This window comes from Ictalurus furcatus, chromosome 27 (assembly GCF_023375685.1).
Source record: "Ictalurus furcatus strain D&B chromosome 27, Billie_1.0, whole genome shotgun sequence".
NCBI classification, from domain to species: domain Eukaryota; kingdom Metazoa; phylum Chordata; class Actinopteri; order Siluriformes; family Ictaluridae; genus Ictalurus; species Ictalurus furcatus.
The window spans coordinates 15027707-15052915 of NC_071281.1; the positions used below are offsets into that span (position 1 = coordinate 15027707).

Sequence of the window (25209 nt, forward strand, 5' to 3'; positions counted from 1 at the left end):
ACACCCGGGAGAATTCACAGGGGGGGATGGATATGGAAAGAGAATGGCTAACACACACACACACACACTCACAGATTTGACACCTAACCATTTTAAGCCAATTATGTCCTTAGAACAATCAATCTGAACGGGTAGTTTTAAATAAAACTTTGAATACTCAACATAAGAGCAGCTGTGGGAACCCCAGACCGTATTGACACACTCGAAAGCAAATGGCAATTCAGTCTATAAGACAGAGCCGAAGCCTTTTTTTTTATCTCAGAGCACCACTCAGCATCAATGGCAGACGTCCATAGTTACGCCACGCTGCAGGAAGAATGCATTGTTAAATACCAATTTGGATGGGATAAAAAAAAGTGCAGCAAGAGAATGATTAAAGTGAAATCTAATCTATCTTTCTGGCCCGTCATTGATGCGGAGAAGGAGGACAGCGAGGGGCGACCCCATGAGAGACAGAGCCGAGCCAATGGAGCCATCAGAAGCCCTGCGGATGAATGGAGAAATACGGAGGAGTACATAAGCAGTGTTGGAAGGAGCCGGAGTCGGCTTGTGAAAGGGAGGTTCGGCCCTGCGTTGTCCTCCTGTCCTCCCCTCGTTGTCTCCCCCGCTCTGAGACGGACAAATGTCAGCGCTATTGTAGCCCTGCTGAGGCTTTGAAGAGCCCTATGCTCTTTGCGGAGGTCACTAATCCTTTTATGAGGCGCTGCTGATTGTTAGTCACACACACGCACAAAAGCGTACACACACTCTTGTTGCTCTTTTTCACAAGCATGTTTGGTGACCTATGAGGGGACGCCAAGAACCAGGTCTGGATTACAGAACACATGTTCCATGCTGTCAGTATCGGTAAAGCGACAGGCCATCCAAATGCTCCTGCACCTCCAGATAAGGCAGATATCTGCATTTGCAAACCATCAAATCATGTTTTGTGCCATCATGCCTTTTCTTAACTAGGGCTGCGAGAGTCATGGATTACTTTTTATCCCAAAAAAAGTCTGTTTTATGCTGGCATTTCAAGTGGATCCACAGCGTCCTAGAGTGACTATAAGCAGTCCTTATAAACAGTTTTAAAATGTTCATAGGCTACTAGCGGAGCAATTGCTGAGTGAATAGCTGATCTGTGTTTTTGTGGTCCAAGCAGACCCACTGACAAAAAGCCCAGTAATAGTGCCACTCTCTAGTCAAGGGGGAGGAGCGATGCTGATTTCATGCCTATTGTTGACCAAGTTTTGAGAGAAGAATTCTTTTGCAGGCTTCGAAAGGCAACAAGTGGGGGTAGAAATAAGGGTGCAGTGGCAGAAAGAGGAGATGGTGGGGAGAAAAAGAGACCTGGGGGGTGTAAGGTGGAAGAGGAGGTGAGCTTTTGCCGTTCATCCAACTGAAAGATTGTGCTTTTTTTCACTCCCTTTGGCTCATCACCGCTGACTTACAGGGCAATTATGGAAATGGCGCTTTGAAGCTGATCGCTCTCGCTTTATTTTTTCCTCCCCCAAGAGCAGGCAAAGTCTCAAGGCCTCTCTCTGCACCCTGCTCTCTGACATGATTCTGTCTTACCGTCCATATGTTCTCCTTCCTTTTGCTTAATGTGAAAATGGCCGTCTGGTAAGAAGGACTGAATAGAAGAATGGCAAGGCTGAAGGATCAACTGTGTTGGGACAAATACTCAGAATGCAGGGTCACAGAGAGATCCTGGCTGTGCTTCAAACATGTGGGGATTAATAAAATTCAGACTCGTTGCTTTGACGACACTGAACTGCGCTGAAGCCATGGAAATTAGTCCATGCATTTGTAGATAAGCAAAATGAAACCTGACGCTTCGGACTACTTGAAGATCAACAAACATGTCCAAAGAGGATGAAATAGACAGAAGGAGAGGAAAATGGAACAAGAGTCTGTAAAAGAAAGAAAAAGCTTTTGAACTTGTTCTAGGAAACTCCTTGTCTTTTCCACATTAGACAAAATATTTTTCATAGACGCCAGAATTCAGAATTTCTCCACTGCATGAGAACTGTTTGGTGGCATGGTAGTGCAGAGGGTAGTGTTTCCACCTCACAGCTCTAAGGTCCATGGTTAGAACCTGAGCTCTGGTTTATGTTCATTCCATGTCTAGGTGGTTTAGTTACGGTTTCCTTCATCCCAACACCCAAAAACATGCCTGAAGGTGGACTGGCCAGGCTAAGTTTCCCCTTGGTGAAAACGAGTGTGTGAATGGGCAGTGGTAGCTCAGTTGTTAAGATTTTGGACTACTGATTGGAAGGTTGCGAGTTCAAACCCCAGCAGAGCTGCCACTCTTAAGGCCAACTGCTCAGATGTATAAAAGAATTAAATGCACATCACTCTGGAGAAGGGCATCTGCCAAATGCAATAAATGTAAATGTGTAAATGTGTAACCTACCCAGTGTTCCCAGGGTAGGTTCTGGATCCACCACAACCTTGACCATGATAAAGCAGTTCCTGAAGATGAATGAAGATGAACAACTGAATGAACTCTTTCCATTCATTGCAATCCCATTAGGTATAAACAATTCCTCAACCCAACAATCAAACAACAACGTGTCCTTATCTCATTGATGTCGAATCCGAAATTGGCCGAGAAATGACGAGCACCTGCAAAATTCTCACTGGCCACCTACATCCAAGTCATTCCGAACAGGTTTTATCATTCTGAAATTTGGAATCGCCTTCCATACTCCAGCAATTAAAGCAGGCTGCTTCACTCTCACTCTCGTTCCATTCACCCCTTGTCATGACATCAGATATATTGTTCAATTTTTGCCCATATAATTATGGATCATATATTCAGGGGCTCTTTATTGATTGTGTGACTGGTGAAAGGTTCGCTGGCTCGGCTGCACCCGAGGTAGAGACTTAATAAATTCTTCTTTTCTTGGAACTCTGTCAAACAAGTCCTGCCTTGCCTTTCCCCATGAATACATTAACAGGGCTGAGCTGATTGATTGGGGAGAGCGGAGGGAGGAGGGCGCACCAATGAACTCCCTCGCTCACCAAGATTAATAGAGTTTATTAAAGACTCTCTTCTCCTTTTAAATAATGCTAATGTAATGGGAGGCCAAAAAGTTTATTGGCGAAGGCTCGCACTCCGCTTCACTTTGATGTCGATCTCAAGTACATTAGCTTCGGCTGGTGGGCTCCAGAGGTAAAAGACTGTATCCGTAATGATGCTAGCTGTAGCTCAGAAGAGGAATGGGAGATATGGAAGAAATGGACGTGGATGATATACTATAGCAGTCTGGCTGCCTGTTACATGAGACTATAGAAAAAGCATTATGAAGATATTTGCTACCATCACTACAGTATTACAAAGGTTGAATCTAGAACTAATAAGGGTTCTTTTGTTCCTCTTGGGATTCCTTTAAATGTTCTATGTAGAGTGCTTTCCTGTCAGAAAGGGTTCAGAGCAGCCCTGTTTTAGGACCGTTAGAGTCTTAACTAATGGACCCTTAGTTAGTCCAAGGAACCCTTGAACTTTAAAAAGAGTGCTTCAATAGTTCACTTAAAAACGACATTAAATCTAGATCTTCTATTGGTCACTTTGGGGGAACCTTTCAAAGTTCTACGTAAAACATAAATAACAACATACCCTAATAGAGAGGTTTCTGATTGTATCAAAAAATGCTTTGACAGTAAATGGATCTTTGCTTCCCACAATGTTCTACTTGGAATACACTCTGTTAGGGAAACACTGTTGTGGAATTGGTCCACATAAACCAATTATGGGTTCCCAAGAGGAACAAACCGAAGAAGCAAAGAACCCTTAACTATCCAAATTCTTTTTTGGATGGGAATTTTTTTTTTCCTTCTTCAGAAAAGGTTTTACTTGAGAGACTCTCTAGTAGTACAGCAACAGAGTTCTACATAGACCATTCAAGCATTCCCAAGAGGGCCTTTTAAAGCACTAGATGGAACCTAGGATGGTATTCTTAGACACACTTTTAGAAGCCATGAAGGTTCTTTGCTTGTCATTCTGATGGAAGCTTCATGCAGAGTTGTTTTTCGTTTTTTGTTGTTGTTGCGAGAACAGTTCAAAGAAGAACCCCTCTGGGACGTGGAGAACCCTAAATTATCCAAAGAAACTTTCAATAACCAAATTTAAAGAGTGTCGACATTTGAATTATGCATTGATATTTGGCTTATACCTGTAAATCAGCACTCCGGTTGGTTGGAACGAACCAAAATATCTCCATGTGGTCAAATGATCTGTAAGTTTGTATAGCATTTGCATAAGGTCAAGTTTACACTCTTATGTAGTTTTGTGGATTTTTCATAAGATTCTCGAATTCCCAGAATCAGATTCTGTACTTTTTTATTTGATACATTTTTTTTTTTTTTTTACTTTCCATTGAAAACTGTTTATTAGTATTTCTCAGGCTCAACTAGGTTTAACATGCAGTCAGAACCATGCTTATCTAAACAGCCCGGTCTGCAACACAGACCACAGCGTGTCCATTCACAATCTGATAAACGCAACGTGTTGGCTCATCCTCTGCAATCTTGATGTACATATATACATATACATGTGTATGTGAATTTAGGGAATGTACTATGAAACTTTCAGTGGGCAGGTGCAGGGTATGTGTGGAAACGGAAAGTGTGAGCTCTATAATAATGATGAGGCCTCCACATGTCAGACATATAAACTTCACTATCGATTTCTCTTCCTCAATAAAATGAACACACCACTCATGAGCCTGTCTCGTCTCCATTCCATATAAATGTCCGGAGGGTGTTTCACACGAACGGCCATTAAAGACACATAGGCTGGGAGAGAGAGAGAAGTTCTGATCCTCATGCTACATGCTGATATAAGCACTGAATATTTATACTGATTTAGCAAAAATATTTTTGGAGGTGTAGGACAACCCATTGGACGTCGCTATGTCTGAATTCTGGAAAACAGCCAAGAAAACCAATTTTTTGTTTTTCCTCCAATAACATACTTTGACATTTGTACCTTAAGAAAGCGTAAATATAATTTTACCGAAATTATGAGGTAACAGTTTTATTTATGTTGCTTTCTAATCTTGCCTTGGCGACTGCCTGCTCAAAAGTCTGAAACGTTACTAGCTAAATAGACATTTAATTCATTTTGTATTCAGATATCAGTTGTCAAAATATCCACAATGTTCCAGCACCATCACATCATCAAATCAGAGAAGAGTGTTTTAAAATGTTTAAAGGACCGAATAAAGAGACATTAATGACACAAAATGTACTGTAGTCAACAGAACCGACTGATTTAATCAGTAATTATTTCCCCACTGATGTTTGCCTGAACAAAGATCAATTGAGTGAAAAGTTGACACTGAGGCTTGTGTTTAAATGCTGCAAGTGATTTTTGTCCTCAGATCAAACACAGACTGACATGGGGGTTAGGTTATACTGTACATGTGGAGGTAAGTGGGGCATCTTTTATTAAGCGCTATCATATTACTTGTAATTAAGATGTGTGCACATAAGACACAAATTTCAGTTCAGGAAAAATATTTCTATTCCAGAACAATATAAAGTAGAAAATGTCCAAAATTGATTATGTGAAGGGTTTTCCACTAATTGTAACAGTGAAAAATGTTGCTATGCACGTGAATATCTGAATAACTCTTTTTGTTGTTGTTTTTTTTTTTTTTTTTTTTTTTTTTTTGCATTTTCCATTCTGTCCCAACTTTTTCGGAATTGGGCTTTTGAGTAAAGTGAGTAAGTAAGCAAAGTAAGTCAAGCAAGTAAGCAAAGAAAGTAAGTAAGTAAGTAAAGAAAGTAAGTAAAGAAAGTAACTAAGTAAGGAAGTAAGCAAAGTAAGTCAAGCAAGTAAGTAAGTGAGTAAGTAAAGAAAGTAAGTAAGTAAGTAGATAAGTAAATAAAGAAAGTAAGTAAAGTAGGTAAAGTAAGTAAAGAAAGTAAGTAAGTAAATAAGTAAAGTAAGTAAGTAAGTAAGTAAGTAAAGAAAGAAAGAAAGTAATTAAGTAAGTAAAGTAAGTAAAGTAAGTAAGTAAGTAAGTAGGTAAGTAAGTAAAGAAAGTAAGTAAGTAAAGAAAGTAAGTAAGTAATTAAGTAAGTAAAGTAAGAAAGTAAGTAAGTAAAGTAAGTAAAGTAAGTAAGTAAGTAAGTAAAGAAAGTAAGTAAGTAAAGTAAGTAAGTAAGTAATTAAGTAAGTAAAGTAAGTAAGTAAGTAAGTAAGTAAAGTAAGTAAGTAAGTAGGTAAGTAAGTAAAGAAAGTAAGTAAGTAAAGTAAGTAAGCCAAATAAGTAAGTAAGTAAGTAAGTTAGTAAATAAGTATGTAAGTAAGCCAAATAAGTAAATAAGTAAGTAATTAAGTAAAGTAAGTAAGCAAGTAGGTAAGTAAGTAAGTCAAGAAAGTAATTAAGTAAAGTAAGCCAAATAAGTAAGTAATGTGATGTAGAAGGTTTTTCTGTGGTTCTAGGTCCCAGGTGTCGAACTCAAAACCGACACCCATACCCGTCTCACTGTCTCGTTTCGTTTAGTCTGTGTGAACTCGCAAAATAAATAATACTGAAACAGTCCATAGTACACGATTACTCAACAATTTCATCACATCTAGAATTCACGTCAGACCTGTAACATAGTGATCACCCAGATTATGTACAGTTCATGCACCCTTACAAGCACATTGTCACAGAATTGAAGATGAGGCGGATGCAAGTGCAGATGATTCACTAAACAAAAGTACAAAGAAACAAACCACAGGGTGAGCACAAGAACCATTAACATGAGCTATAGACACAAGGCAAGAATCATACAAACTAGAAACGATAACATGGTACACACGAAACAACAACAACAACACAAGCGTGAGAAAGACTTATATACAACACAAGACAGGACTTATATAAAAGTGCTAATTTTATTACGTGGTGTCTGATGTGGTCATGTGCTGTGCAGTGGCTGATGGGTCTTGTAGTTCTTGTTTGGCGCTACCCTGACACACGTATATGCTCGCATCTTACAGTGCTAAAATGCTGTGTAAAATGTGTGATCTTTTGTCTTTGATGCAAGATCTGAGTGTAAAAAAAAATTCCGAAATGCATAAGGTGTCCTCCTTTAGGGTTATTCAGTGATTGATTCCAAATCCTAAAATGTATCATGAAGCTAAGAGAGATGGGAGAGCAAAAGGACATGTACGTGTTTGTTTAGCACAGTAGAATTTTCTTAAATCTCATTAATAATGTTATGATATAAAAAACAACAACAGATATATTTTTAAAAAAAAATACATGCATACAGCTGCAGAGTTTTACAAAGATGTTATCGTGTCTTTTTCCTGGAATTGATAACATTTTGAGTTACTGGTGTCAATCCATAGAATATATAACATGTTAGAAAAAATGAATGGCTTTAGGTTCCGGTCCTTCAAAGGCTAACGATGTGGCATGGGCAGAATTTGAGTTTGACACCTCTGGTATTGGAGGTGCCATCCCAGGGGAAAGAAAGAGAAAGTTAAAGGTAGGCAGTAAGAGAGAGATTAGCCAGTTGAGATTTAAAAAGCTCTTTGAGCTTAGATAAACTTGTTGGCAGGACCATTGTGAGCCTCTCCACCATGACACCCTTCTCCTTGATAATACCATTGCCATGCAAATAAGCTTGTGTGTGTGTGTGAGATGTAGCTGAAAGAAGGAAGACACAGCTGCTCGATTGAGCCAGATACAAAACCGGCCCTTTCCTCTACTGGGCACAATAAAATGGGGAATGCGCTTGTGTGTGTGTGTGTGTGTGTGTGTGTGTGTGTGTGTGTGTGTGTGTGTGTGTGGAGGATAGAATTCTCTCCCTCCTCACCTTCCTAGGCAGACAGGAAGTAGAAAGCAGGGGGTTCCTCAGACAGTAGTGCATGGCCGATCGAACTAGACAGCCTGAACACACACCTTGTCATCCCCAACTGTGTGTGTGTGTGTTTTTTGTCAAAGTGTGCCTCAAGTGTTACCGCCTCCTCTCTTGTCATGCTAAACCAGTGTCACTCGGTGGAACTCGAAGGTCTCTTCTCATACATGCTCCAAATACTCTTAACACAAACACACACAATTTCCCCCTCTAACGTCCATGCTTCCTGAGTCACAAAGAGCTTGTGTACATCTGAATGAGCAGAGCTACAGACTCACACTGTGTGGGATGACCAGCCGAGAGGCAGTGGCGCTTGACCAGGGTGCGTGAATGAAACAGGAAAAGTGGGGAAAAGCTTGAGAAAGGGTCTGGAAAAATCCACTCAGTGGTGCAGATTAGTACAACAAAACATTCTCGACTGTGTCTGAGACATGGCTGGAAAATACTTGATAGTAATTGTATTTCATTACACTACATTTATACATCATTACTTTTTTGGAAGATTTGTATTTTACACAAGAGTTATGGAAATTGGATACTCTTTAACATTTTATTCCTTACATTTTCATTTTGACCGTCAAACTACACGTTAAACATCACAAAAGCTATGAGAGTATTGTTTTTCTTTTGCCCAGATGACATGTACTTCAAGTAAGTAAGTAAATAAGTAAGTAAGTAAGTAAAGTAAGTAAAGTAAGTAAGTAAGTAAGTAAATAAGTAAGTAAAGTGAGTAAGTAAAGTAAGTAATAAATAAGTAAATAAGTAAGTAAAGTAAGTAAGTAAGTAAGTAAATAAGTAAGTAAAGTGAGTAAGTAAAGTAAGTAATAAATAAGTAAATAAGTAAGTAAGTAAGTAAATAAGTAAGTAAAGTAAGTAAGTAAAGTAAGTAAGTAAGTAAGTAAGTAAAGTAAGTAATAAATAAGTAAATAAGTAAGTAAGTAAGTAAGTAATTAAGTAAGTAAGTAAGTAAAGTAAATAAGTAAGTAAAGTAAGTAAAGTAAGTAAATAAGTAAGTAAATAAGTAAGTAAAGTAAGTAAAGTAAGTAAGTAAAGTAAGTAAGTAAGTAAGTAAAGTAAGTAAGTAAAGTAAGTAGTAAATAAGTAAATAAGTAAGTAAGTAAGTAAATAAGTAAGTAAAGTAAGTAAGTAATTAAGTAAGTAAGTAAGTAAAGTAAATAAGTAAGTAAATAAGTAAGTAAAGTAAGTAAATAAGTAAGTAAAGTAAGTAAGTAATTAAGTAAGTAAAGTAAGTAAGTAAAGTAAGTAAGTAAATAAGTAAGTAAATAAGTAAGTAAAGTAAGTCAAGTAAGTAAGTAAATAAGTCAAGTAAGTAAGTAAATAAGTCAAGTAAAGTAAGTAAGTAGATAAGTAAATAAGTAAGTAAAGTAGGTAAGTAAGTAAGTAAGTCAAGTAAGTAAGTAAATAAGCAAGTAAGTAAGTCAAGTAAGTGAGTAAGTATGTCAAGTATAAAGTCAGTAAATAAGTCAAATAAGTAAGAAAAGTAAGTCAAGTAAGTAAGTAAATATGTCAAGTAAGTAAGTAAGTCAAGTAAATAAGTCAAGTAAGTAAGTAATTATGTAAAATAAAGTTGGTAAGTAAATAAGTCAACTCATTGTTATGTTCATTCTGCTTTTACGTTGTTTATTTAATGAACATAATGGCTGTGCTAGCTACCTCATTCTGAGCATCTACAATGATCAGGGTTGACTATTAGAGCATTCTGACCAGATCTTTGACCAGCCAATTCATGGCAATTATATAAGTTATTCTTAACTCTTCCTAAATATCTGAATATACAATACTTATATCTCAGACAATTCTATCGTATTAGAGCTCAGGTAGGACTTTCTTTTGCAAAGATTGACACCTCCATAAGCTTCATGACCATGAATACAGGCATGTCAAACTTCATTTCACAGGTAGACAAGCAGGAGATTGCAAAATAATTAGTGTTAATAGGACATATGGCATGGTAAAATCCCAAGAGCCTTAGCATCTCCTTTTTATACAGCCTCTTCTCTGAAACCATGCTGTTTGCAGATGAAATATACAACTGGTGACCTTTGACCTCCAGTCTAGGGCTGAAGGTCATCTGGCTCTTTTACGTACACAGATGAGCCTCTCTTCCGTAAACGATAAGGCAAGCAGTGCAGGAGAGAAAGACAGAGCAGCAGGGCCACGGAGTTAAAACAACAGCTGAGATGACAATTAATAGGCTGAAAGGCGTGTAACTGTCATCCATTTCCCCTCCACCAGCTCTACACTGCCTCTTTCCTTTTCTAAACACACATCGGCTTGTATTATTGTCCTCGGGAAGTATTACTGCTGACTTGGGTAATACTATTACTAAAAAATTCTAATGCTAGATGTAGTTCAAACCCCTTAGCCTTGGTAATCAAAATCTAAATACTAAATGTAAAGAAAAGCATTTGGCATTTATAAAGCTCTAACTCCCTATTTATTCTTATGAACCTTCTGCTATTTGGCTTTGGTCTGATACCATGTTCATTTACTCATACACATGCTTTACTCATGCTCCAATACCAACATCTGATACCACATAATACCATGAGATGTAAGGCAATACAATGTCGTGCTAATGAACAGATGACACAAAATGGAAGGATGTGCTCTGCTCAAATATCAAGAAGAGAAACTACAGTATTGTTCTACAAAACTAACCAGATAAAATGTCTTAAACGAAAAACTCAGCACGAGGAATTCATCGCTAGCAGCAAACGCTGTCTACAAGCTAGGTGATTGAAAATAACAGCACTTACCCAGTATGTTGTTCTTGATGATCAGCCACTATTGTCATTGACAATGAGGGATTTTGATACAATGAAGGCAATAAAGCATAGTTTACTTAGCTGTAGAGAAGCACTTTATCAAAACTTAACAAAATCTTTTTTTCCCTTCAATAAAAATTTTTTAAAAAACTGTATTGTGTGTGGAGTTTGCATGTTCTCCCCGTGCTGCGGGGGTTTCCTCCGGATACTCCGGTTTCCTCCCCCAGTCCAAAGACATGCATGGTAGGCTGATTAGCATGTCCAAAGTGTCCGTAGTGTATGAATGGGTGTGTGAAAGGTTATGTGTTTGTGCCCTGCAATGGATTGGCACCCCGTCCAGGGTGTACCCTGCCTTATTCCCGATGCTCCCTGGGATAGGCTCCAGGTTCCCCGCGACCCTGTAGGATAAGCGGTATAGAAAATGGATGAATGGATGTATTGTGTGTTTATTCCGGTTGCCCTTGTTTTATATTGTACTTCATTGAAAATCTAAAACTATTTAGTATGAGATATACCCAAAAACAGAAGAAATCAGCAAATACTATTTCACAGTACTGTAGTTGTCCCCAGAAGTGAGGCCTACTGCTGAAGAACTGGACAATACTCTGAGACTTTAAGGGGGTTAATGGAGACATTTGTTCGCCAAAAGGGATAAATACACACACTCACAACTCCACACCCAACACCATTCAAACAGCTCTCCGGGTTCATCTGGTGGCCATCACAGAAGTTTGCAATTTCTCAGTTTGCCATCATGATATGAGTTACACAAACCTAAACAAAGACTGTGAATAGAGACATAAACATTGAAGAAACCAATTACAAACACATGCAGCGCCGCCATGGCTTTGGCATCGTGGCCTTGTTGCGTTTCTGCTTTAACTTAGCAGGCTGTAAATTCAGCCCTCGCCTTGGACCGCTAGCTGGATTAGTGGCTAAATTTCTAAAACATGGAGACACATTATGCTGCTCTAATTGTCACTGACACCAACCAGCTCTAGAAAAACACACTTTCAGCCTAATTTCTTTTAAGCTCCGCCATGATTGTGGATATTATAGTATGTAAGGATTATACAGTATGGTATCATGGTAAAAACAGCACTTAAATTTGACCTTGTATGATAAATGGTTCTTGTGCAGTCCTGTGTGTAATTTCTTTTTCTTAATGGTTATTCCTCAATACTGCTCATTATACAATGGGCTGACAGCTGGCATGCAGCTGGTCACATACCCCCATGTATGCACTCACACATACGCGCACATACATACATACACACAGGCAGCATGCAATTTAGAACAGTTTTTAAAAAAAAATCATTACAGGAAGTAGTGTCAGGACGGCGGGACAGCACAGACGCGCTAAATCCAGCACCGGATCCGTCATCATGTTCTTCTTCTAAAGTTGCCCCTTGATCTCCTGGCATTTTCATATTCTCTCTAATACACACCAGCTTAACATTTGCGTCTTTCTAAATGTGTAAGAGACGACAGCTGGGTTATCACAAGTCTGTGTTTGGAAAGCCTTTCACAAGTGCAGATCTCATATCAGAGCATGTGCTATTTTTTTTGTTTTGTTTTGTTATACAATAGACCCTGTCATGAAGCAGCTTTACAGAAATCCGGATGTTGATTTAGATCCCTAATGAACAAGTCAGTGGAGACAGAGGTGAGAAAAAAAAAAAAACTCTGAGAAAGAGTGTCTTAAAAGGATGTTTAGTGTGAGCAAATTGTGTGTAAGTGTCCTGAGATGAGCACAGGACAGTCTTCATGAGTACAGCAGCAGTACTTACTGTACCTACTCAAAGGGAAATTCTCTCCCTAGATCCATCCGTCTTCTATACCGCTTATCCTCTTCAGGGTCACGGGGAACCTGGAGCTTATCCCAGGGAGCATCGGGCATAAAGCGGGGTACACCCTGGACAGGGTGCCAATCCATCGTAGTGCACACAATCACACACACACTCACACACCCATTCACACACTACGGACACTTTGGACATGCCAATCAACCTACCATGCATGTCTTTGGACTGGGGGAGGAAACCGGAGTACCCGGAGGAAACCCCCGCGGAGAACATGCAAACTCCGCACACACAGAGCCACGGGAATCGAGCCCCCGACCCTGGCGGGATTTAGTCATTTCAACATTTACTGTTTATTAATACTGACTCAATAATGAAATTCTGAGTTTTTGGTTTTTGACTGAAATCCCCCCTCCCCCCACCCCTCTAAATACTCACTATTATAATTGCCTTTACTATCCTGTCCTTTAAATTGTTGAATATAATTTCCGTCTACTGTCTGATCGACAAAATAACATTGTAGTTGTAATGTATAGTATCTGCTATAAATATAAATCTAGCAGTGAGTTAAATTAGCGACTTGTTCACAAACGGCACATCACTATTAAACACATCTATCTAAAGGAATGAAGGAAATAAATTCCTCTGTCGCATTTAGATAAAGACTTTGCTGGTTACTTTTAAATTAATATTTAATAAGTAAATATATATATATATATATATATATATATATATATATATATATATATATATATATATGAAGCATTATCATATTTGTATTTGGGGAATTTTCCTCTGTGGCTCTTCTTGAGAAAAGAGCATTTGGCTCAGTAAAGCTATGGAGGATTCCTTTGTGAAATTCAGTAATATTCACATTTCCAGAAGTCTGTCCAAGCCCAGGCTTGCGAAATCTGGCACTCGCAGCACTTTTATGCAGGTGGCCGAGTCTGCGAGTGTCGTTCCAAAGCCTGTACACGTGGGAGAAGCGTAGGTGTCTCCTGTCGCTTAAACAGGTAGCGCTGTCTGTCACAGTATCTCACTTAACAATTTCATGCACTCATGATGAAACTCGAGTCTGAAACACAGTAAAACACATCTTTACAAGGATATTTTGAAAGTAAATCCTCTTCACTTTTCACCTCATGGTGTCGAACCTTAACCGTGGGTCTCCCTGATCGTTTAATGTGTTTCATGTCAGTGCAATAATCATAACTTCATAAATCAGAGTGAAGTTCGTATGCAGACGCCTGATGCAAAACCATGACAGAGTCACATGTTCAAACAGATTCATTTCGTTCATTTATGTAAATCAATAACTTCAACAGAAAGAGAAAGACACCTAAAGAACCATTCCGTTATAACATAACTTTCATTGCCTATCATACACAAACACACATTCAAAACACAAAGAAAGCGATAAGAGTTGCTGTGTTTGGGCCAGTAAAGCAGATCCAGATGGAGGAGGCCTTGGTTGTCTCCCCCCACTGCCTGCTTTTCGGCTCCGGGGGTTTACGGCGCGTGTATAATTTTAAACTCAATGGCTGCATGCGGAGCTACAAATTAAATAAAGCAGCAAGCTGGAGACCATTATCATCTCTCCCATTTCGCTAACATCTTTGAAGCATTTAAAATGACAAAATAAATACGAGCGCTCAAACGCATATGCCTAACCAGCATTTGTTCTGTGGCATCGGTTAGAGAAATGAAAAGAGTGCACAGTAAACACAGATTTGTTTTCTTTCCTTTTCCATTCCTCCTTTTTCTGGTCATCTATGGGTTGGTTGTTTTTTTTTTTTTGTGAGCTGCAGTGAATGATCCTCTGAGGAGAAGAACGTTTGATTGGTTGAGGGTTTAATTAATGCTCATTTCACTCATTTGATTTTCAACACAAGACTCAGGGAAGAAGAAAGAGGAAAGAAAGCATTGACAGGTCAGCTAGAGGCTAGGGTTGAACCGAACAAGAAATTAAGCCCCACCTGCCACCAGCTATTGACCATCATTGAGAAGAGACAATAGGTAATGTTAACTATCAAAATAGAAACAGGTACGCTGGAAAGAGACCATAAAATAAAACAAACCCAGTACTTGTGGGTTTAGTGACAGAGTACGTTGCCTTTTGAAGTAGCCGAAGCCACAGGAATCTAGTCTACACTTTCATCTACACATTATTATGTCTATGTGGAAAAACCTTCCGTCATGTGTACATTTATATGTACGGTTAAATACAGGATGTGGCTGTCCTTTCTGAATTCCTATAACAGCCAGTTGCAATAACAATCTATTAGAGTTATTACAGTGCAATAATTCTTTATTATTCATTTATGACATTTGATTACAGTCACACCTAACTCTCAAGTTTCGAACCATTTCATCCCAGAGAAAGCTGTTCTCCTATAATCACTAAATAACCTTCCAGAATAGAACAGCTTATGTATTTTTAATGCACGTGGACACTTTCAGCTTCCTTTCATTTTTCACTTAACGTTTAAACCCTGAGAGGTTGAGCCTATTTCTGAACTTTTCTTTCTTTCTTTCTTTCTTTCTTTCTTTCTTTTTTTAATATTTATTTCCATGTCTCATTTTTGTAACTCAAAAAGACAGCCATACAAACAATTTTTTTTTTTTTTCAGGACATCTTAAGCTACTTTGACTTTTTTGCATATCTTGAAAGACATACATTTTAAATGGTAAATGGTCTGCACTTATATAGCACTTTTATCCAAAGTGCTTTACACTGTGTCTTATTCACCTATTCACACACACACACACACACACACACACACACACACTCACACACACCAATGGTAGCAGAGCTGCCATGCAAGGCACTAACTTGCCATCAGGAGCAATTTGGGGTTCAGTGTCTTGCCCAAGGACACTTCAGCATGTGGAGTCACGTGGGCCGGGAATCGACCGCCAACCCTACGATTAGTGGACAACCCGCTCTACCACCTGAGCCACAGCCGCCCCATTTCACATATAAAATTTATTTTTTTTGCTAGGAAATTATTTGAGAATTACTAGAGTTTTTTCTCTCTCTCGCTCTCTCTCTCTCTCTCATATTATATATTATATATATATATATATATATATATATATATATATATATATATATATATATATATATATATATATATGTAGAGAGAGAGAGAGAGAGAGAGAGAGAGAGATATTCACGCTGTATATGCTACCCTGCCATTAGTCACTTACTATCCATCTCAGTTATCAGATCAACTCTCACGGTGTCACAGTGCTTGTGTTCAAGTAACCCTTATTTTTCTTTAAAATGGCCAAAGTGCAAGAGTAGTGATGCTAGCAAATCACATGTGCCAAAGAGAAGTCATGAAAAGATGAAAATTCTCAATTTAATAGGGAAATTTTAAAAAAATCATATGCTGAGGTTGCAAGGATGTATGGTAAGAATGAATCTTCTATCCGTGAAATTGTATATCCTTTACATATCATAGGTATGTACAGTATATGATGTTTGCTACAGGGATCCTCTGGGAGGCTTGTAACCTATCCCCTGCGGATACGGGGGTCCTGCCGCATGTCGTTTTGATTTGCCTCACCCTCGTACATTATAGCTGAATAGGAAACACTAAAGAGAGCAAGTTTTGAAATTGTCTGAACAACTGAGATGGGAAAAGCTTCTACAATGAATGATATTAATGATTATGATAATTAATACTATTCTTGCTCAGAAAGCTACGCTATGAAAGCTGAATACGATATCAAAGCTGAAGCGATGACCGAAATTTTCATCTGTTTAATGTTATAATGGGTCACAGCATACTGAGAGGACATGGCAAAAAAAAAAAAAGAAAAAAAATGCCTGTAAATTGTGTTTGTCTTCGAAAGGACTAAACTGGTGACCTCATTCTGAATTATTAAATTAAAGGAAACAAAATGGTGGCTCTGTCATGCTGGAATGGTTTTCTTTCCATTTCGAGTGAAGCTCCAAATCACTAAAGCTCTTCAGACTGATCATCTTGTGGGTGTGGTCACTTCCAGGATGACCCCGCCCCCATCCAGAGGGCACAAGTGCTCATTGAATGGAGATGCAAACGATGTAAATCTAATGATATGGCCATCGCATTCACCAGATCTCATCCAGAACTGAACATATCTTTTAGAAGAACAGTGTTCATTACACCAGTACAGTTCCAGAGATGTGTAGAATTGATGTCAAGGTGCACCGAAGCTGTTCTAGTGGCTTGTGGTGGCCCAACACCTTTCTAACACACTTCATGGTGGTTTTTCTTTTAATTTGTCATCTGTCTGAATGTCTCTCTTTGCATCTCTTTGCTTCTGTTATTCAGCACATTAGGTTAAAATAATAATAAGACTATGTCATTACAGCTTCATGGAAGCTTCCCTTGTGTGTGTGTGTGTGTGTGTGTGTGTGTGTTAGCCTAAGGTGTGAAAAGGGAAGAACAGAGTGCTCCAATACTAATACCCCAAAGTCAATGTATGGCAGTGTGATTCATGGAGGCCGTTATTAACCGAGCGGTACAACAATGAGTAAAAATAACACGCGTAATTAAATGTGTCTACACAGAGCTCAGTCTCTTCCCGAAGAGATAAAAAGAAGCAAAAAAAGAAAGAAAAGGAAAAACACCACACTTCTGTCTCTCATGGGTATTTAAAAAAAAAAAAAAGATTTTTGCAATCTTTTTAGTAAGTAATAATAAAAAAAAAAGGATGGCAGCTTGGAAAAATCATGACACTTTTTTCCATTTTCAGGCCAATGAAATGTCCTTGGACAAAAAGTGGACACTTTACGAACCCTACCACAGATTCATTCTTTAAAAAGGTACATTAACCGACCATTAAATCTGCATCAAATATACAGTTCCTTGGAGATTATATTTCTAATAATGTTTCACTAAGAACGCTTTCATGCAAGTTCTTCTACAGGGATCAGATTGTTATTCTTCACATCATACATCTGTACCGGTCCTTTGCACTTTAGTAATAAGAGATCATTAGGGATTTAGACAGTTGACTGACAGCTCTGACACTATTTATGTGAGGTAGAAAGGCGAGAAAGACAGAGAAAGGAAGACATTTAATCATGAACATTAAAGAGAAAAGGGAAAACGCTGCATATTTTGTCACAACTGCTTATTAAAAAGCAAGGAATTGTACATAATAGTGCTGATGGACTGGATAAGGCTTGGCAAGTTCATTTAAAGCATGAAGGAGAAATTTGAAAGCTGTGCGAAGCTGTGAGAGACATTTCTCACACCAAGATGGTCTCAGTGGAAAGTTACGAAGGCTAAGGTTAATGTTAGGGTTAGGGATAAGGACAGGGTTAATGTTCAAAATTATTCTTAGAGCGTGTCCCAAAAGTGTCCATACATTGGGGAAATTAACACTTTTTAGCAAAATGTCTTCCAAAATTTTTCATACTTTTTTTTTTTTTTCTTTTCTCCAGATAGCCTTTAAGAACACCTTTGATAAAAGAAGAACGTATTGAAATCGTTCTCATGGCTGGATCTGGAAGCTATCGCAATGATGAGATGGACTTTAGCAGGAAACATGGCCGGAAGCTCAGACGCGACACTGTTACCAAACTTAATAACAAATTCAAAATGACTGGAAATGTCGCGGACCAACCGAGAAGTGGACGTCCACGAACATCCACTGACGTAGACACGACCGACGTGGTGCTGGCAAACATAAATCCCCTACGTATGGAGACTTTTGGGACACCCTATACATTAACTCTACTTTAGATCATCACAGGGGAAGCAGCAGCACGATACATAAAATCATGCAAATGAAGGTCAAGAGCTTTATGTTTATCAGAATGCAAAAACAAAAACATGATCTCAGTGATTTTTGACTGCCAGGGCTGCTTTGGAATATTTCAGAAACTTGCTAAACTCCTGGAATTTCCACACACAACAGTCTCATTCAACAGAGTGGAGTGAAAAACAAAAAACATCCAGTGAGTGGCAGTGCTGCAGGCAGAAATGCCGTGTTGATGAGAAACAGGAATCACGGGAGAATGGCCAGACTGTTTTGAGCTAACAGGAGGGTTACGGTAACTCAAGGAACCACTCTTAACACCCATGGTGAGCAGAATGCACAGAAGACCTTAGACAGGTTCCATGCCTGTCAACCAAACACAAAAATCTGACACTACAGCGGACACAGGGCTCACTGAAAAAAAAGACCAGGCCACAAAATGTCTGACAATCTCAAAGGAAGTTGATCCATTCAACTATATACAGTAACAAGACATTAATACTTAAATATTACCATTATTAACGGTTATTCATATATGACCCAGAGGTTGTTAATGTACACGCTTCATTATTTCCTCATGCACTAATGATCAGTGCATGTATTATGCAGGTATTAATCATTATGAAAGCATTAGTACATATAATAATAAATGCGTTCCCACTTGTTTTTAATTTGTGGACCTTACAGTAAAGTCTTACCAAGTGTTATCATCTGAACGAGATCAGGTTCCTCACTCACGCAGATGTTTTTCGGAAGTGATATTTGGGCATGTGTCTGGGAGAAAGAAACGACAAGTGTGTGTATGTCGGGTTTGATGCAAGAGGATTATCCCATCAAGACCGGAGATAACTGAAATTAAAGGGTTAAGAATGAAATCAAAGTGGTAACTAGCGATAACTTTATTCGCTGTATGATGTCAGAGGTTGTCGTCTTGATCTGGGATAATACGAATATTTATTTGTATTTTGTCGCATTAATTAACTGTTACATTACGTGTCTGGCTAGATGAGTTAGATGACTGGTTTAAATAAAGGTTTTCTGTCCTGTTTGCACCACTGATCGATTGATCGTTCGCACCATTCCCTTATTTATTTTTTATTATTTTATTTTTGTACTCAACTGGACAATGATCCCCCCCCCCCCCCCCCCCCACCCCATCCCATCCATGTCCCTTTAGGTCAAGAAGGACTTCTCGAGTTTCTTTCCATTTCTGCCTGAACTTCGAGCCAATGACGGACTGAGGACTGTGGAATGTCAAACGCCACAGAGGGCAAGATGGGAAAACCTGTCTTAATGTTGTGTGACTGATGCAACCTCCCTGATCTCGCTCACATTTTAATGGAGCTTGTAACGGGTCTAAATATATACACTTCAGTAGCGCACTTACACGCACTTTCCCCAGTCAGACGTGCTCTCCGGGGAATGTGTGTGTGTGTGTGAGTGTGTGTGTGTGTGTTTGTGTAATGGCACCTCTCAGGGTGGAAATATCGTTCACTTTAATCATAGAACGTCTGAGCTAAATCGTCAGTTGAAGCTGAGAGAGGGATTGGGATGCTGGTGGAAGGGGCGAGGGGGGAGGGGGGGGTGTAAACTAAGGATAAAAAATAAATAAATAAATAAAATAAAGTAGTGGAGTAATGAAGAGAACTAAAGTTTCATCCTGAGTGAAAACCTCTAGCGGCAACCCAAACACTTACCTCTGGCACGGAGAAGAATTCATCCAGCTTAAAAATGATTCCCTGCCCACACGAGGCATTACACCGCTGTCAGAGTCAGTCAGAGAAAGAGGAGAGAAGGATTACAGTGCAGAGGAGCACTGAGGGGAAAGGAAGCACAACGAGTTGTTGCTTAGACAAGAGTTGGAACCAGGCACGATAAAGCGATCTGGAAATGGCCGCGTCTGGTGCCAGCGCATTAAGGAACTGTCAGAGTGCTTTAGAATATTGAGACGTGCGGCTACTGTGGATAATATATACACGAGGACATTATACGCTCGCGAACGCATGCACATATGTCTCTCTCACACAGTCAAGTACACACACTAACTCTCCTTTACTTTATGTGTCACATGTGCCACACCCATGTTTGTGCAAACTCAATCAAATGATTTTTGAGTAGCAATAAATCAGCCTGTGTTTTGCTTGGCTGGGAATCAGGTTTGCTCTCCTCACTCTCTGTTCCCTACTCTTCACACATGTTTACACACACACACACACACACAAACACACACGCAGCTCCTGGATCTGCTTTCCCTCAGTGCATTATTAGTATTATTTGAGTTTATTTATCAATCATCACCTGATTATAACTGGCAAAAAGCACAATTACACACTCGCCACCAGACAGAAAGAGATGGGAAAAAAAACAAAAAGCAAACTGATCTGGAAACAGCAGGACTCACAGCACAGTTTTGGCTAACAGCAGCATTGTTACACCCTAGCCTTGAGCTGGATGGGGGGGGAGGCTGGGATTGGGGCATGATGTAAACTGATCTGGAAACAGCAGGGATCTGGCTTTGACCAGCGCCAGTTGAAAGGTGAAAACACTGGTCATGAGAAGAAAACAAAATGAAAAGGCAACTAAGCCCAAGGATACGATGTTCAGAAAGATTAAGCACGTAAAGAAAAGCTGTTTTCTGTCATCATTCTCTGGTTACAATCCGAGAGAGAAAGAGATCCCGGTGAAGATCATGTGACACAGATCCTGTGTGTTTAAGCAAAAGGTTGTTAGAACATGCCAACCAGGCTTGACATTTTATTTCATGTGTACAATGGTCTTTATTTCATTTATACAGACTTCCTGGTGGTGTATAACAACCTGTACTAGTAACAATTTATTAGATTTATTACATCGCAATAATACTGTATTATTCATTTATTACACCCGCGCTCACGGCCATGCTTAATTCTCAAGTTTCGACCAGCATGTACCTGTACCAGGACCACTTCATGCTAAAACATGATCAGACTCAACTAAGCACTTAGCATGCCTATGATCATGTCAAAAATGTAAAAAAAATATATTTAAAAAAAAAATCACCAGCTTAGATCTGGTTCTATCTGACATGACCAGGCTTCGATAGTGCAGAGAAACACACCAAGCACAAAAACAAACTTGAAGTCCACTTTTAGAGAGAGGTATTGCTTACAGAGGGAGCCCTGTTAGTGCTGCTCCGACAACACGACGGCTTGAGGCTTTTACTGGCCCTCAACGGCCCATGAAACATATATTCCAGTGACAGCTTGACGGAGGAAGAGTGAGGGGCCACTGGAAGGAGGAGACAAGGTGAGGCTGATGTGTGATGCACCTACTGTGTCACCTGACTTAACACTAGGATCAGTATATTAAATATAATGGAAAATACTGTATTTATAAGTATATAGAGTTTCCAGATATTTGACTGTAAATAAACGCCCTACTCGTTTACAGTTCAATCCTAGAACATAAAAATTCAGCGAGACCTTGCTAGTCTCATCTAAACTAGGCAGGTTTCGGTGAACGTTCCGTGCGCCCACCGTTGTAGCCTCAGATTCCTGCTTTTAACTGACAGAAGTGGAACCAGATGTGGTGATCCACCTCAAGTTGTGATGTGTGGTGCATTCTGAGATGCTTTTCTGCTCATCATTGTTGTACAGAGTGGTTATTTGAGTTACTGTAGCCTTCCTGTCAGTTCGAATCAGTCTGGTTATTCTCGTCCGACTTCTCTCATGGACAAGGCATTTCCGCTCGCAGAACCACTGCTCAGTGGATTATATTTGTTTGCAACATTCTGTGGGTGTAAACTCTATAGACTGTTGTGTGTGAAACTCCCAGGAGAATCCCAGCGGTTTCTCAAATACTCAAACCAGGCTGTCTGACACCAACAACCATAAGTCACCGAGATCATTCCTCATTCTGATGTGAACCTGTATCTACATGATTTTATGCATCGCTCTGCTGCGACGTGGTTGGCCGATTGCATGAGCATGTGTACATGGTGCGTCTAGACTGAAAGTAAATAATGAATTAGAATCTTTTTTTAAGTAAATCATTAGACTGTCCTTGATGTTTTTAAACCTTGTAAAAAAAAAAAAATACATTGTTGACGTTGTTGAACACGTTTTTTTCATTGTTAAATGCAAGTTTTCTTTGATTCAGTATGTCCATGCTGACATATACAGCCATACACATGCATTCACACACACACACACACACACACACACACACACCAATGAGCAATGAATCAGTGGAGCTCCACAAAGGCCGCTTTAAGTGCTTACAGTGGCCCATAACTGTTCACAAGGAAAGAAAAACACCGCATCCCGTCCAGCCGCTGCTCCCCCTAGAGGGCGAGTAATGGGTAAGCGAAACGAAGCGTGTCCTTCATTAATGAGAAGATCACATTTTACCGGCAGAGGGACACTTTTAAAAGTGCAGAGATGGGGGGGGGGGGGGGGGGGGGGGTATGGGGTCTGTGTGAAACCTCAGGCAGAAAGCCTCTCTGTTTGGCTTCCAGAGTCATTAGCCAGGCTATCACCTGACACAAACGCAGGTAAAACAGCTCTAGACGCCGATTTCATCACGGCCGCTGGAAAAACACGCCGCAGAAACTGGAAACCGCATTTCCAAAATGTACCGCTCATGCTGCCTGTTGTTTTTGGACATGGACCTACTCTGGAGTTCCTATGCAGGAGTTAGCACAGAGTGGCCCGTGCCAGAGCTTTTAAGGAGCAGTAACCGATATGTGGCCTGGCCAGCCGTGGCTCGAAAAACCGGAGTTATTAAAATTTCAGCAAATCCCGCAGGAATGTTTTACATGTTTACTAGGTGTACGTCAAAGTGAGAGACAACACTGCTGAATTATGGGCCGGATTGGATGCGAGGGAATTCGACGCAAGCGGTGTGGGAGAGGGTGGTTCTGAATGAATAAGCAAAAGCATGGCTGGGGACTTCTCTACAGCCTGTAAATATATCAAACCCCTTCTCAATTCCATCCAGACACACAGAAACAGCATTAAAAATAACAGCGAACCCCGGAGCAGTACAGTATTAAACACAGGCGCTAGTTTTTTCCAAAGCTGTTAAGCAGCATTATAAATATACGAATTCTTGATGGGATAGCAGGCAGTAGGCAGACGTAAATAATCTAAGTACAGAGTCCGAGGTCTGGATGAGTTTAATAAAGGCTCAGCGTCTTCGTCATGTGTGTGGCTTCCTGCCTTAAACGAGTCTATCATGAGGTTCATGCAAAATCGTCGGATAAACAAGCATCGCTAATCTCTTCGGTCGGGACGTTTGGATAGCAGGCGACAGGATATAGTTGGCGGCAGCTGTTCGTTAAAAAGAACGCACAAATCGGATCTAAGTATGGCAACGGCAACAACTGTTAGCTGTTGACAAGCGCTTTGTAACGAGTGTTTGTGGTCCTTGGGAGGAATAGCGAGTCTGGATGCATTAATGGGAGAAAAAGCACTACAATTAGGGATGCCGACCACATTGGCCTCAGCCATTTCAAAAGCGTTTAAAATGTGTAATAAATGATCAAATGAGACAACTCCTTTTATGCTCACAGTAGGGTTTTCATTCCTCAGTGGCAGATTGGTTCTAATAACAGAGCAGAGCTTTGATTCAACGCTCTGTTGCCCCATACACTGCTCACACACAAAACATTTCCCTGCTCTCCATGAATAATCAGCGGTGACTGGCATACCGCAGGCATCCGTATCCCTTTTTCTGTCTCGGTCTTTTCTCTCGCTGGGTCACAGGATGGAGAAAGCTTCTGAAAGAGATGGCAGTTGGACAGTTCCTGCTCAGGTCCAATCAGGTCCGTATCAGATGTCCATCGAACATCGATTTGAGTTTTAAAACTTCAAAGGATTTTTTTTTTTTATTCCGGTCCTGCGAGAAGCCACGTGCTTGGAAACGTTCTCAGTTCTGTCAGGATACTTTTCCACGTTTGATTTCCAAGTTCAAAGTTCATAAATAATCATAGAGGGAATTAATCAAAGATTCAAAAAACGGTTACGGATCAGTCCAGGCGTACGGCTGTGTACCAGAGTTCAAGCCAACGATGGCAGTCAAACTGGGGACAACATGTGTTTCTGCTTTTTGGAGCTCCAGCCCGAGAAATGGGGACCGTCCCAGACGACTGCTGTGTATCACTTTACACGGATCGCCAGACACATCTGTTTGTAAAGTGAAATAAATCCACAGCAGTTTTATGTGTTTGTTGGGATTAAATTAGATCATGATTAATAGGGGCTTTAGGACCATGCAGCCCAGCGGTTGTAGTGTTATGATTATGGCCTGGTCAGGTCACTATGGACGAGCTCAGGATTGCCTTTACACGCACACACAAACACACTTTTATCAAGAACATGGCCTTACATTTGCTAATTCATAACAATTGTCCTTGTACAAAATGTTCTGAACGCTCGTATTGTTTTCTTTCGAACAACATCTGACCATATAGCTTATCAGATCAGGCTGTTCTTCAACAAACATGTTCATTTGTAATATCACAAGCTGCGTTTTTATGTCTTTATTAAGTTCAAAAGAGAGAAAAAAGAGAGACGGGTAAGAATGTGTCTGTTTAGAGCTGCTAATTTGTTTCATGCACGTTCCGGAACATTACGATGTAATCATAAATGGATAAAAATTGCGTCATTCTTTAATAAATGAAAAATGTTCGTCCCAGTCCAAGTAACTTGTCAAAACTGAAGTCAGGCAAAACTCATAAGGTGTCAGACAAGCAAGTGAGATTTCGTTCGCTTTCGTACGTATGAACGTGTACGAAGATCTACAATCTCTAACCACGCGCCTTACCTTAACATTCGAAACCTCCAGTGAATGCGCCTGACGTTGTTCATGTTAAATGTCCCTTTGAATTCTTTTCAAGAGCGTCATCAATGGAGCTGATTTTGAGAATTCAAATACGCTGGTGATATTCTACTATCCAGGAATTCACCTGTTAGTGTTAGTGATCATGAAGAACCCCTCCCACCCACTACATTAAACACTACAGGGACAGAGTA

General features: G+C 39.8%; 1 long non-coding RNA gene across 1 annotated transcript; it reads left to right on the forward strand.

Annotated features, from left to right (window-relative positions):
* Window positions 1-5401: 5401 nt before the first annotated feature.
* Window positions 5402-20648, forward strand: LOC128603016 (uncharacterized). The gene is made up of 3 exons (XR_008384938.1): window positions 5402-5414; window positions 17186-17255; window positions 17880-20648. It is a non-coding gene; the product is annotated as an uncharacterized LOC128603016 (long non-coding RNA).
* The last annotated feature ends 4561 nt before the right edge of the window (window positions 20649-25209 follow it).